The 16520-nt window shown below is 31.1% G+C and overlaps 1 long non-coding RNA gene across 1 annotated transcript; it reads left to right on the top strand.

Moving 5' to 3' along the window:
* The first annotated feature begins 280 nt into the window (after positions 1–280).
* Positions 281–10314, top strand: LOC149408828 (uncharacterized). The gene is made up of 3 exons (XR_016305369.1): positions 281–414; positions 3287–3335; positions 10264–10314. It is a non-coding gene; the product is annotated as an uncharacterized LOC149408828 (long non-coding RNA).
* The last annotated feature ends 6206 nt before the right edge of the window (positions 10315–16520 follow it).

Genomic DNA, 16520 nt, shown 5'->3' with positions numbered 1-16520 from the left:
ATTAAAAATATTATTTTAAGAAATTCTTAAAACATAATCGGAAGTGACTGCCTGGGGCGCGTGCATATCGTGGAACCGGCCCTGTAATATCGGAAGTGAGTGCCTGGGGCGCGTGCATATCGTGGAACCGGCCCTGTAATATCGGAAGTGAGTGCCTGGGGCGCGTGCATATCGTGGAACCGGCCCTGTAATATCGATAAGGAGATAAGAAAGATAACGGATTTATAAAATGGGTTCGCAAATCACTTTGAGCATTCTTTCCTTACAGAACTGTCTTGTTGCATTATCTCCAACCAACTTGTTCCTTTTGATTTGTCATTCAATTCTATTTCAAATTCAGTGTGTTCCTGTGGCAGATCAGAAGTGATCCATTTATTACTTTGGAAGACTAATTCGTGTCCGATATTATTTGAGGTGAGTTTTTATTTGTTTATTTATGAATACATACAGGAACGTACTTGACTTACTTTAACCACTAATTCCTGATATTATCTGTCATTCCTAGTTATTACTAACTGATGATCAGATACCACTAGACAGCTGGGGTCGGTGGGAATGCTTGGGCGGTTACTCGGCTGACGATATGTGGAACAATTAAAGAATTTAATAGTTATTTCCATTTTCCTTACTTCATTTGAAATTGAACAAACATTTTCTTAAACGGTTTATTTGTGTAACTAGGAGTGGCGTCTTATGTAACTTTAGGATATCAGTTTACTTTGAAATGGGTAGGGACAGATAACACCCGTAGTGATTATCTCGTAACGGAGTATGTAGAGATAAGAAAGGCAGCCAACCAGTGACGCATGCTTTTAAGGAGTGCCACAATGATGTAATTATACTTATCAGGGCTGCGCATTTACACTACAATTATTTGTTCATAATGAACACTTGTATAATGCGAGTAGCAAGGTGTTAGAGAAAGGCATGTTTTATTTAATTGTTCCATTTGATGTAATTGTAAAATTGATGAAGTTAAAACTTTTTATGAAATCGTAAAATTTGATGAAACTGTAAAATTTGATGAAACTGTAACATTTGATGAAATTGTAACATTTGAATTGCGGTAACACCTCAACCTAAACCTGTTTGCTGTAATTAATGATTTAATGTTTAATTTGTAGAATTTTTCATTTAAGTTCAGTTTTATGTTTTACTTTAACATATTCAATAAAACAATTTAAATAAGATTTACATTGTAGACCTTATATCGCCTTCGCAGACACTAACTATATGCTTGTGACAGCCCTGGGACAGTTAAAAAGGTTTTTTTTATGAAATTAGCTATTCCATTAATTTTCAGGTATTTATCGGAAACAGTAAATTTTTTTTTTAATAAGTTAATAAATGTTTGTCAGTAATTCAATAAATAAAATAGAATTCTGAGTCTGTTAAGTTATTGTTTATAAAATTATAAAATATTAATTTGGGAACAGTTTTGTTAATTAATAATAACTAGCTTTTTGCCCGTTGCAGGCAACTAATAATGATAAAGCAGGCAACAATTTGAAGTTTTTGGTAATATGAATTTATTGAAAAGTAAAATTAGATTTTTTTCGAAATTCGATTTTTTTTTTAAATTAGAAATTTTTTTGAAATTTGATTTTTTTTATTTGAATTATTTTTGAAAATATGAAACTTTTTTGAAATTTGAAATTTATTAGAAAATTGTATTTTTTATTCAATTTGCAATATTTTTAGAAATATGAAACTTTTTGGAAAACGAAATAATTTTTTAAATTTAAATTTTGTTGACGAACCACTTGAAGTAACCTTTTACAAAGGTGTTTTTAACTAACTTTTTAACATCCGTTTCACACGCCTCATTCACATTCATACATCGTCTCATACATACTCTTCAATTATTCTGACTCTTGACATGGCCCGACTCAAGTATCTGATTCGCTTGATCGTGCCATGTCTTCCTCGGGCGTACCCGACTTCTGCTACCATTCACATTTCTGTTTTATATTCTCCTTACACTCCTTTTTTCGCTCATTCGCACTAGATGCCCAAATCATCTAAGGGTCCGTTTCTTAATCTTACTCATTACGCTTACATCAGCCTTGCATTTTTTGCGCATCTCCACAATTCTCACGCAATCACACGTGGTTTTACACACATACGCCTCAGGGATCTCATTTCAACAGCATTCAGTCTACTTTAATTCTTTCTCTGCCAGTTCCATACATCAGGGTAGGTACCAGCACTCCATTGTGGACTTCTAGCTTCGTTCGGTCTGTTAGTATAGTTTTATCATAATACATTTTATAAAATTAGTTTTCTAAAAATGAAATTGATTCGTATTCATAATATGGTATTACATTACGGCAGTCAATCAAGTTATGTTTAATTACCAAACTTTGGTGAATTATTTTTAAAAGTTGATTGTGCCTAAATGTATACTTGGACGGCGCTAATACAGAACATCCCGATATAATATGTTCTATAGTTTCCGCAAAAGCCAAACATTAATTATTGATATATTACATATAATGAGATAATGAAAGCAAGATGCATTGGTACAAGTTGGGAGACATAACAGTACGTTAGTCCAATTATTTAAATATGTTAAGGTTTTTATGCAAAGCACAAATGATAACAAATTATTATAAGCATTAATTACACGCCTGAAAATCCATACAAATTGTAAGTATAAATAAATGTCGCCGACGGGAATTGAACCAGCACCTTCAGATGTCCGGTCAGGTGCTCTAGACCACTGAGCTACGTCGGCTTATATCCAAACCGCCAAATAATTCAATACATAGAAGTACTTCAATCGAAAATTACTGCTTATTATATTTTTTCACCTGTTAACAAACAAATTTACTTTTGTAGGAAAGGCTTTGTTAGTGCTGAATTTCCTTCAAAAATTAATTATTTGACTGGTTGGGAATAAGCCGACGTAGTTCAGTGGTCCAGAGCACCTGAACGGACATCAGAAGGTGCGGGTTCAATTCCCGTCGGCGACATTTATTTATACTTGGGAGATATTTTTAAGTTGTATGGATGTTTCAGGCGTGTAATTAATGGTTATAATAATTTGTTATCATTTGTGCTTTGCGTCAAAACCTTGTCTTATAAACATTATTGTATAGTTAAAAAAAATATTATATTTTAACGCCCGTAAAAAAGGATTAATGAGAAATCCTTCAGATAATTACATATGTCTGATATAAACATATTTAATATGTTGTAAAAGAATGTTTAAAGTTCTTAGAAATGTGTTTTGCATTATGTGTTATTTTTCATAGTTAATATTTAAATTATTTTCTCTTTAAAGGTCTCCACCTTGGGCTCCCCCAGAAGCAAGTTCTAAGTCAGCAGTAAAGGTAACTAAATTTATTTATTATTTGACGACCTATTGCCCTAGTGGACTTTTGCCAATTTGTATATAAATTGTATTTTACTCTTAGCTACAGTGTGTTAGTTAAACAGGATAGTGTTTAGTATTTATTGTATAGTGAATAGTGTATAGAAGCAGGACACACAGCATAATAGCAAATACGTATAATACATCCTGAAATAGTAGACGAATGCATGAAATAAACTATTTTGTACGACTAGATTTTTACCCGTTGCAGGCAACTAATTAGAAAAATAGTGAGTGATATAATGTTTAAATGTGGATGAAGCAAGGAGTGTGGGCTTACTTTTATATTCATTATTTGATATTTGAATGTGAATGAAGCAAAACAGTGTACGCCTACTTTCCGCATTACAGTTTGTAGGGAGCTACTTTTTAAGTTATCGAATTTCAAATAATTCCAAGTAAGAAGCTACTTTGAATATAACTCATTCTTGTTAGCAATGTGCTTATTTTAAATTAATTATCGCATTCCTGTAAAAAGGAATCTACAGTTATTATTCACAGTATTTTCCGTTATGTTTAATATCGATATCAATGCTTTTCTATCTTCGTCTACATTAGTGAGTGTGTTAGAAATTTTCACTCCTTTAATTACTTCAAAGTCTAGTAAAATGCCTTCTTTGATATTTCTATTTTTAACTTTAACTTTGAGAAACGTCTCTGATCTTCTTTGAAGCGTGTTCAGAACAATTCAATTGCAATTGATGTCGATTGTTATTTTACATAAAATAATTAATTGTTTTTTTTCATAACTTATCTTTGTTTTATTTTTAGTCAGGAAGTCGTTCTTATCTCGTCATGTTCTGTGTTGATGTTAGATATAACGTGTAAAACGTATTTTACAAGCAATAATTATTAGCCTGAAACACTCATCCACATTGAAAAATCTCCTGATAAAAGATACATGACGCCAACGGGACTTGAACCCGTGTCCTTTAGATTTCCGGTCGACAGCTCTGACCACTGAGCTTTGGCGGCTTATCTCTTATCCGCGAAATAATTCAATATATACTAGTGTTTCATTCAACAATTACTGCTTGTTAAATTTTTTCACCTGAAAACAACCAACTTTTCAGGCTAATAATTATTGCTTGTAAAATAATTGTTGCCCTTTGTGCTATGCATAAAAAATCTTGTCTTAAACATTAGTTTACCAAAAAAATAAAAAGTGTAAAACGTAATTTATTTTTTCATTAAATTTAAGTTCAATAGTTTCGCAGTCGAATACGGTTTCTCCGTTTTCAATTTTTTTTATTTATTTATTAATGTTCATTTAGCGATCACTATTTTTATCGAGTACATCTCTTTTATTGAGTGATATTGCTGCGCCTGTGTCTATTAAGAGACTACAATTGGTATTATTATTATCAAAGGGTATTTTAACATATGGCAGATTTAATAGTCTTTCTCTGTTAATGTTTACAACACATATATTTGACAGCATATATCATAACCATCTTGTACATTGGGTTTAGTAGGGTTAGTTGTAATTGTTGGTTTGGCATCGGTCATGTTCTTTATTCCAACGTCGCGATGCATGACGTGGATCCGTACGCGTTTCAATGATAAATCGCATGAGAAGTTGAGGGTGTTCCTCTTTTAAAGTTTATCCTTTTACTTGGATCTTTCAAAAAACAGTTATCTATCAGATGTCCTTTCTTTTAACAGAATGTTTATTCGGGCAAGTTAAGGTTTTTCCTTTTATCAAAAGTTGTACACTTTATTAGGATTTTTATTGTTATTTCTTCTATAACAATCAATCTTTCTTCGTCAAAGGCGTCAATTAGATTTTTAGGCATCCGCTCCCTTAAATGTTTGTATTTATAACAATAATGAATGTTTGTAAAACCAAGTCATTTGTACTGGCGCATCTTCCTTCCAATTCGTCTCGATTAATGGTCGAGTGATTGATGGAAGTTTTTAATTTCTTGACACATGTTTCTATTCTGAACATATATGTTGCCATATCTTCTCCATGCTTTTGTTTACAACTTTGTAATTCTATTAGCAGGTGTGTTTGACATTTGATTCTCAGAAATTAGTTTTTAAGAATTCTTTTAGTTGATCAAATTTTTCGATTACTTTATTAGAACATGCCGTTTGTGTCTTGTCAGTTAGTTGTGATAAAATATAGAAGATTAAAAGTTATTTTTGGTTTTCTTGATCCAGTTGAATCGCTCTTTCACAGTTTAATAAAAATAGCGTTAGCCCTTTCCTATTTCCGTCGAATGTCATCAAAATGGCCAAACTTGCTTATCTCCCTTTAACAGCGGAGTCGGTTTCCATTTTGTTTTGTTTATTATCTTTCGAAAAATTAAAACAAAAAAAAACAAAAAAATTTTAAGTGATTCCTAAATTTTTTATTTATGTTGGAAGTGATTTACTTTTTTCTGAATATTTTCTATCTTCTATTGGTGAAATTAAGCAATTCGATTTGATGTTTTCGTATTCGTGGACACAGTCTTTTCGGTTTGTACTTTTCAATTTGTAAAAATTAACAGACACCAATGGTGAGATGTCTAGATTAGTGAAGTCTAGTTAATATAAGCTCCTTCTTCAAATATCTCCTGATATTAGTTAGATATCGTAGGTGAAGAGGCTGCTTTCGGGATTATCTTCAGATGGTGAATGCACAATAAGTCAGTTTTATTTTGAATATAATCAAGTAATTTATTTAACCATTCAGTATTTTCATTATGTTCTCATATAAGTCCCAAACGCCATTGAAATTGCCTTGAATTTTTACAATATTTCCGAGGTATTTTAAATTCATTATAGATTTCTTATTATTACAGTTGAAAAATCGATATTTCTTATCAATAAAATTTTTATAACTAACATGAAAAATATTTTAAAAAAACTTACTAAGAAACGTCAATAATAAGTAGGTAATACCATATTTAGAAAACATTTCCCTTTGTTTACAAAATTAAGAAGAGAACTATCATATGTATATATACAAAAAATGCATTCTCTTTTTGAATTATTTCCCAACAAAGAAAACGTCCAAAAATATTTACATATTTTAACACATTTTTGTATCAAAACAAATATTAATATCGTAAAAACAAGATATATTCCTACATAAGGCATCAATATTATTTATAAAAATCGCTGTGACGAATTGCTTTATAAATATAGTAATTTAATAACACAATTAACACATCCCATGTGAAATATATATCCTCACTGGGACCTCCCGTGCAGAGGATTTCATTTAAATAATTTTAATAAAATCAAGTATGGATAATATGAAGTAAATATAAATATATAGTATAATAATTATGACGTGCTTAGCAGCAATAATCTGATGTATTGATTATGAAACTAACTAATCGGCATGCCGTTTCCCGAAGGGGTCGGCAGATAAAATTAAAACGTCACACAACTCTGTCTTGACATACACTGTTCTTTATGTTACTTAATTTACATATCAAAACTACAAAATGGTATTTTTTAAATTAAATTGTAATGATTGAGCACACGAGATACGCAAATAAGTGTATCTTTCATATTCTCCACCAAACAGTTGTACACAAATATAATATTACCGAAAAGATTATAAATTTGGAACACAAAATTACAGTAAATAATAAATAATAAAAAAATCATGTGTAAATGAGTATTGAAATGTGAAATACTCCATAGTAAAATTATTCATGATCCATGAACTCAAATTTGCTTTGAATTTAAGTGTCATATTCAAAATTGGAACTGGTTGTGTGAAGAACATTTAAGATAAACGATAAAGTAGGTACATACCCATAATATAATATTTCCACAGAAGATTATTTGAATATAATTTATTTCATAATTAGAATAATCTATTCTATTGGAATAATCTTAGGAAGGCAGTTGAACTACAGATATACTGAAATTAGATAGCTTTGTTTAAACTAAAACACAGTATTACTTGAAAAGCTGTCATAAAAACTGAAGATTGTTCATTTTTATAATAGATTTATTTTTTGCTAATCAAATATTTTTTAGTCTTAATTAATAAATATTATTTTACAATTTAAAAAAGAAAAAATTCAATACATTTTTTGATTGTGAATTTTTTTTCATCTTTTTATGTGTACAACATCTCCCGTTAGTGCACATAATAGTATTCCTATTATCTTACCTATATTTTCTGCATTATTACAATTGGATTAAATAATCAATGCTGCGTTAGTTGAATTTATAAAAACAAATCATTTTTAAAAACTACTTTTTAACTCACCTCCCTTATTCCTTTCAACTGATCTTCAATCGACGAAATAACTACAATCCTAGTTACCTAATTAATGCAATACAAAAAGCCACACATGAATTATTTAACTACAGCATTATTTGTGTTAATATAAGAACTATAAAAGCGTCCATAATAATTGATTTTAAAACATTAGAAAACGTGTTTAAAAATGCATTTTAATTTGATATTCAACTGACCCCGTTTACGCTCGAGTTTCGAGATTTTGCAAAAATTCGAATTGTATTGTACCTCATCACTATTTGTCCGCCATTGTTGTTATGGTATGTGACCGTTAGTCACACAAACCAAAGCGTTCTAGTTAATAGTTACGGTTTTTATTTATCCTTTTTCATGGTTATTTTGTGCGTTTAACTTGGTTTTTTTAATGATTTGTGTAGTTATGGACTCTATAAATAGCAATATGTAAAGGTTTCTTCCTGTCCGTGCATTCGTGATTGAAAAAATCTGATTTTATTCGACGATAACTAGTTATTACTAGAGAGTTATTTGATATGGGATATCTTAATTGTGTTATTAAATTACTATATTTATAAAGCAATTCGTCACAGTGATGTTTTTAAGTAATATTGATGCCTTATGCAGGTATCTGTGAACTTGTTTTTACGATATTAATATTTGTTTTGATACAAAATGAGTTCAAAATCTAAGAATATATTTTTGGACATTTCATTTGTCGGAAAATAATTCATAAATTTTATACATTTTTTAATATTTATTTTTGATAGTTTTCTTCTTAATTTTGTAAACAAACGGAAATGTTTTCTAAATATGGTATTATCTACATGTTATTGAGGTTTCGAGTAAAAATGTTGCAATAAGTTTTTTTTAAAACATTTTCATGTTACAATTATTTTACAAGCAATAATTATTCGTCTGAAACACTCATCCACATTGAAAAATCTCCTGATAAAAGATACATGACGCCAACGGGACTCGAACCCTTTGTGCTATGCATAAAAATCTTGTCATAAAAACATTAGTTTACCAAAAAATAATAATTTCATTTTCATGTTAGCTATTAAAATTTTTTTGTTAAGAAATATCGATGTTTAAACTGTAAACATAAGAAATCGATATTGAATTTAAAACACCTCGGAAATATTGTTAAAATTCAAGGCAATTTCAATGGCGTTTGGGACTTATATGAGAACATAATGAAAATACTGAATGGTTAAATAAATTACTTGATTATATTCAAAATAAAACTGACTTATTGTGCATTCACCATCTGAAGATAATCCCGAAAGCAGCCTCTTCACCTACGATATCTAACTAATATCAGGAGATATTTGAAGAAGGAGCTTATATTAACTAGACTTCACTAATCTAGACATCTCACCATTGGTGTCTGAAGTGGGATTTAATATCAATATAAAATCAGAACCTTCACAGAACTTGAAAATCAACTATTTGAAGTATTGTTTAAATTTTGAGAAACAACCCGTCATTAGTTTATTTTGCTTTGCCTTCGGCATGAAATAACTTTTGATTTTATATGGATTTTAAAATTGTCGTTGAGGTACATAATAAATAAGATATGTCCCAATGCAGTTAGTTCCCTGTGGGATGCCAATATCCCTGCTCTCTTAGATTAGATCCGAATAGATCATTTTTGGTCTAGGTTTAAGCACTATTTCGTTACAGTAATGTTCGCCAGTTTGAATATAAGCCTAGAATCAGATAAATTGTCAAAAGCTTTTCTTAAGTCGACAAATATTCCAATGCATTCTTTATTACGTGAAGATGAACAATATATAATATTTCAGATGTTAAATCTATAAGTTCTCAAATATGTTATATCTATGACCGCAGCTTTTTCCTGAAATGTCAAATATATGATAGCATCTTAAGTCCTCAAATATTAAATCTATTATAGCATCTTTATTCGTGAAATGTTACATCTTAGTAATAAATTACAGCACAAGTAATGTCTACACAAGATATAATTGCAAGTGGATACAGTTGTTAATAGAAGTGCAGTGAGACAAAACATAATTAAAACAAATATCTACCAGTGTAGTAATAGTTGAATGAATACTAGGTTTGTATAAGACCTGACATGAATCGAAGTATGAACTGTTTATGATAATGGATAGTAATTAATATTAAATAAATTCTGTTAAGGTATAGAATGTTATAATAACAGGGAATATTTAATCTGAACAGAATATTAGTATGTATAAAGAGAGTGACTTGATAACATGTACAATCTAGTAAATTATTATAATAGAGTAATTTGTCGTAATATAGTAATTAAGCCGACTTAGCTCAGTGGTCCAGAGCACCTGAACGGACATCATAAGGTGCGGGTTCAATTCCCGTCGGCGACATTTATTTATACTTACAATTTTTATGGATATTTCAGGCGTGTAATTAATGCTTATAATAATTTGTTATCATTTGTGCTATGCATAAAAACCTTGTCTTATAAACATCAGTGTATAAATAAAAAAAAGTAATTATATATCAACACCCGTTTAAAGGGATTAATGAACAATCCTTCAGATAATTACATATGTCTGATATAAACATATTTAATATGTTGTAAAAAAGAGTTTCAAATTCTTAAAAACGTGTTTTGCATAATGTGTTATTTTTCATAGTTAATATTTAAATTATTTTCTCCTTAAAGGTCTCCACCTTGGGCTCCCCCAGAAGCAAGTTCTAAGTCAGCAGTAAAGGTAACTAAATTTATTTATTATTTGACGACCTATTGCCCTAGTGGACTTTTGCGAATTTGTAAATAAATTGTATTTTACTATTAGCTACTGTGTGTTAGTTAAACAGGATAGTGTTTAGTATTTATTGTATAGTGAATAGTGTATAGAAGCAGGACACACAGCATAATAGCAATTATGAATAATAAATCCTGAAATAGTAGACGAATGCATGAAATAAACTATTTTGTACGACCAGCTTTTTACCCGTTGCAGGCAACCAATTATCAAAAATAGTGATTGATATTATGTTTGAATGTGGATGAAGCAAGGAGTATGGGCTTACTTTTATATTCATAATTTGATCTTTGAATGTGAATGAAGTACATCCCTTTTAATGAGTGATATTTCTGCGCCTGTGTCTATTAAGAGACTAAAATAGGTATTATTATTACCAAAGGGTATTTTAACATATGGCAGATTTAATAGTCTTTCTCTGTTAATGTTCACAACACATATATTTTACAGCATATATCATAACCATCTTGGACATTGGGTTAAGTAAGGTTAGTTGTAATTGTTGGTTTGGCATCGGTCATGTTCTTTATTCCAACGTCGCGATGCATGACGTGGATCCGTACGCGTTTCAATGATAAATCGCATGAGAAGTTGAGGGTGTTCCTCTTTTAAAGTTTATCCTTTTACTTGGATCTTTCAAAAAACAGTTATCTACCAGATGTCCTTTCTTTTTACAGAATGTTTATTCGGGCAAGTTAAGGTTTTTCCTTTTATCAAAAGTTGTACACTTTATTAGGATTTTTATTGTTATTTCTTCTATAACAATCAATCTTTCTTCGTCAAAGGCGTCAATTAGATTTTTAGGCATCCGCTCCCTTAAATGTTTGTATTTATAACAATAATGAATGTTTGTAAAACCAAGTCATTTGTACTGGCGCATCTTCCTTCCAATTCGTCTCGATTAATGGTCGAGTGAGTACTTTTATCGAGAGATTTTCTTTCTGCTAGTATTAAAATAAAGCAGTCCGATTCGATGTTTTGTGTCTGCGGACACCGTCTTTTCGGTTTGTACTTGTCAATTTGTACTTATAACTTCCAGTTGTATGGTTGGTTGCATTCCGAGAAGTTGCTCTCTTGGAGGGGTGATCAGTCTCTAGCCCTCGTATTAGGACTTGATGACTTCGGTTCAAGGGCTGCAACGTCTAGTTGTGCTCCTCTTGGAATCGTCTGCTTCGATTTTAAGTTCGGCTGGAGTGATTTTATATTGATATTCAGTATTTTAAATATGTTCTCATATAAGTCCCAAACGACATTGAAATTGCCACGAATTTCAAAAATATTTCAGAGGTATTTTAAATGCAATATAAATTTCTTATTTTTAAGTTGAAACATCGATATTTCTAAACAACAAAAAAAATAATATCTAACATGAAAAATGTTTTTAAAATAAACTTACTGAAACATTTTCACTCGAAACGTCAATAGTATGTAGATAGTACAATATTTGTTTACAAAATTAAGAAGAAAACTATCACTTCTATTTTTTTTGTATGCATTTCATACAAAAAAAATGTACACAAAAAATGTATAATCTTTATGAATTATTTTCCGACAAAGGAAATGTCCAAAAATATTCTTAGATTTTGAACTCATTTTGTATCAAAACAAATATTAATATCGTAAAATAAAGTTCACAGATACCTGCATAAGGCATCAATATTATTTGAAAACATCACTGTTATGAATTGCTTTATACATATAGTAATTTAATAACCAAATTAAGCGAAAAATGTGTATGTTTTTGGTATACCTTATATTCTAAGTAATAGGCATTAAAATCGCTTGACAAACGGACTCTAGAAACGTTCGATTTCAAGCACAAAACTGGCTTTTACTTATTTTGTAAATAATTTTATAAGAAACCAAATAGTTTTTGGGAAATTTGTTTTTAGTTCAAAAAACAGTAACCTTGGCATAGTTAACGGATCTAAAGCCGGAAGGCCGTTATAAATTATACCTAGAATTTAAATCCGCAAACTTTGCAAATGAATTTGTCCAAAAAATTGATGCACTTTCACAAAACAAATTTAAATTTTATATTCCAACTTACCATTCAACATCTCATCTCTTCTAAGTCTGAACTCGACTCCAATTTTCATTATAATTTTGAAATTTGCCCATTTAAATAAAATCAATATTTAAATTCACCTTCCGTTTCTCAATAATTTTAGATGATGGCCAAGAACACCCTTGAAGGGTGAAAGCCAGAAATAATGTTAAAAAAAAAAAACCTTACTAGAATGGGCCGAGTGAGAGGTATACCAACCGATCTCTCCGAATCTGAAATTGCTGATGCACTTAATGATTCTCAAGTGACCCCTAAGGTTTTAAAAGCACGTAGATTAAATTACAAAGATACATCTAATGGAACCACTACATGGAAACCTTCACAATTGGTTGTTATTACTTTTGAAGGCCAAACTTTGCCATCTCGGGTATTTATTTATTACAACGCACTCCCTGTGGAAGTATATAAATTCCCGACGATCCAGTGTTTTAACTGCTGCCGTTTTGGACAATCAAAACCCATATGTCGTTCCCCTCTACGTTGTTTTCATTGCGGAGAGGACTACCCCTTTGATCTTTCCCAAAAATCATCGAATGATCCACGTTGCATTAACTGCAAGAGAAATCATACAGCGGTTAGTGTGGCCTGTCCAGAATTGACCAGACAAAGGAATATTGAACAATCAATGGCTTCAGACAACATTTCCTATTTCCAAGCATCAAAATTATTCCCACCTGCAATAAAATCGTTTGCAGAGGTAACATCTACCTCAATTCCTTTCAATCTATCTTACTCTAAATCTCCTCCATCATCTTCTCACAGGGAAACAATTTTTATACCACTAAAACCAAAACCAAAATTTGTTGCTTCTATTGATAAAAATCAACATAATGATATTTTGTCTAACCCAAATGGGAATTATAAATCTCAGACACTCAATGGGAGTACTTTAAATAGTTCTCATTCTTCCCCAAATTTTAGGAAAGTGGTGAATGAAAATTTTGCCTTCGTCAGACTATAATTACCCACTTAATTTCTATTCTTTCATACAACAATAATATACCGTCCAAAGCTGCCGATTGTATTAAATCTTTATTATCCTGTCTTCCTAATGTCTCCGAAACTGAACAGAATTCTTCAGTGGAATATCAGAAGTCTAATCTGTAATAAATTTTAACTTGTAAAATTACTCGATGAACATGACATTTCAGTTGCCGCCATTTCCGAAACGTGGTTTAAACCCTCGTATCTATTTAAGATTTCTGGATATCATTGTCTTAGACATGATAGACTGGATGGTAAAGGTGGCGCTGCCCTAATCATCCATGACTCTATCCCTTTCAAACCAATCATTTTTCATACTCTCTCTAAAATTTTTCAGATAGTAGCAGCCGTTGTATCTGATATTACAATACTATCAATATATGTCCCTCCCTTCACTATTTTTGTTGAAAACGAATGGTCATCATTTATATCTCAGATCCGTCCCCCGTATATGTTACTGGGCGACTTTAACGCCCATTCTACCTCTTGGGGTAGTAAATTAACGAACCGTTCTGGCCGTAATCTTTTAGATTTTATTGATTCCCATAATTTATGTATTTTAAACGACGGATCTCCAACCCGATTCACCCCCCCTCAACAAAGGAAAAGTGCTGTTGATTTATCTTTCTGTTCATCTTCGGTGATACGTAAATGTTCTTGGAACATACATAAAGACCCCCTATCCAGTGACCATTTCCCTATTATAATTCTCTTTCACTATCTAACCACTTCGCATTCCTTTACAATTAACAATAATTTTAAATTTAAAACGATAGATGCGAACTGGAGAATTTTTTCTTCTGAATTAGACTCTCTTGTTCACTCTGTAAAATCTTCTCTTGGGAACATCAGAACACAATGTGAATTATTTCCTAGTACAGTTATAAAAGCAGCAGAAAAATCCATTCCAAAGCGTAAAGTTAACATTAAAACTAAACATTCGACTCCGTGGTGGGACGAAGAATGCACTCGTGCTGTTAACTCTAAAAAAGAAGCAGTTTCCATTTACCGCAAATGCATGTCTTTTGAAAATTTCTTATCAGTGAAACGCGGCCAATCAGAAACTAAACGTATTTTGAAAAATAAAAAGCGGTCTGGATGGCGAAAATTTTGTGAAAACTTGTCTCCTGAAACTCCCCAGTCATCTGTTTGGACTAATTTAAAAAAAATCGGTTCATTATATGCTCCGGAGCGTACCAAACATATTCCGGAGGAAATTATTATAGGTTTTGCTGATAAGATTGCCCCTCCTTCAGTTGCCAGATGTGAAGAAATGCCCTCTTTTATTTCATATCCATCTCACTCTAACTGGCTAGACTCTCCTTTCTTAGTTAGTGAACTAAAACGAGTAATCAAATCTCTTTCTGACTCTTCTCCGGGTCCTGATGGAATATTATATAGCTTCTTTAAAGCATTCTCCGACATGTCGGTTGAATATTTCTTATCCTTAATTAATAACATGTTTGAAACAGGATTTATTCCGGATGTCTGGAAAGTTCAAAAAATCCTCCCGGTTTTAAAACCAGGGAAAAATCCGTCCGAAGTCTCATCCTATCGTCTTATTGCTCTTTCTTCGTGTTTAATTAAAGTAGTGGAACATTTAATAAAGATCAGATTAGAATGGTTTGTTGAAAATCACAGTATTATCCCTCCTAATCAAAGGCTTTCGGAAAAAGAAATCTACCATGGATTATTTAAGTTTGTTAACAACAGATACCCGTATTTCTCAATCCCTTAACTCTTGTACATTGGCCACATTTCTATATCTTTCTTCACTTTACGACGATGTAATTGATGTTTTGAAGGAAAAATTAATTAAAATAAAAATCCCCAAAAATAATTTCAATTTATTTACTATAATAATCAAGGATAATGTTACATGTACATTATGTTGTTGTAAGCAGATTACCATATAAATATGTTTGTGTTTTGATTCTGACACGAACCTTTATGAATAATACATCTACCAAAATCGATAAATTGTAGGTACATCAAAGCCAATCACTATCATTAGTGTTCTAAAATATAAATTATTATAGGCGCCTAAACGATGTTTTAATTCCATCAACCTGAAACAACAGCAACATAATAAAAAGAGCAACATCGGTTCAAACATAAATAAAGCACTCACTTGTAGACCATAGGTATATTACTCACGTCGAGCGGTTGTAATGTCGGTTCAGCACATTTAGTTGTATCAACCAAACGGTGTATTTGAACGTGTTGGTGTATTATTCGTAATAATCTATAATAAAAAATATTTATTTAGAATCAGGGATTTTTTTTAAATCGATATGAATACATCTTTCCTAGCCTTAGTATTTTTCACTGTATTTCCTTATTATATGAGTGTATGTATATGTTTAAAGTCCAAGGGATAGCGTCTTTATTAAGAGTGAAAAGTATTGCAAATGTTTTGTCAGTATTTAACGATAATAAAAGTTGATCGAATCCATTATTGATCAAGTTTATGTATAACTCAGCCATTCTCTGAGCTTCGTTCCACGTAAAACCCTTAGGACGGGTTGTTTCGCAGAGTTAGAACAATTCATCAAATTTTATTGATGATTTTAAGTTCTGTGAAGATTCTATTCCAGTTCTGTTATTCTATCATTATCAGTCAGTTGTTTCACAAAACTGAAATATTAATAGATCTTGAATAGAACCTTCACAGAACTTCAAAATCAAATATTTGAAATATTGTTTAAATTTTGAGAAACAACCCGTCTTTAGTTAATTTTGCTTTGTCATCGGCGTCAAATAACTTTTGATTTTATATGGATTTTTAAAATGTTGTTGAGGTACATAATAAATAAGATATGTCCCAATGCAGTTAGTTCCCTGTGGGATGCCAAAATCCGTGGTGTGCGAACCGCTCAGAAAGACATTTAACTTCAAAATTTGCTCTCTACGTTTAAGCACTATTTCGTTATAGCAATGTTCCGCCAAATTGAATATAACTTTAAAATCTGATAAACTGTCAAAAGCTTTTCTTAAGTCGACAAATATTCCAGTGTATTTTTGTATTACGTGAAGATGTATAGTATATAATATATCAGATGTTAGATCTATAGGTTGTCAAATGTTGTATCTATTATAGCA

Source organism: Hesperophylax consimilis, unplaced genomic scaffold, assembly GCF_061612785.1.
Source record: "Hesperophylax consimilis isolate HC1 unplaced genomic scaffold, BYU_Hcon_1.0 scaffold_54, whole genome shotgun sequence".
NCBI classification, from domain to species: Eukaryota; Metazoa; Arthropoda; class Insecta; order Trichoptera; family Limnephilidae; genus Hesperophylax; species Hesperophylax consimilis.
Note: the sequence above shows the minus strand (reverse complement) of the source record. Positions and strands in the feature narration are given on the sequence as shown.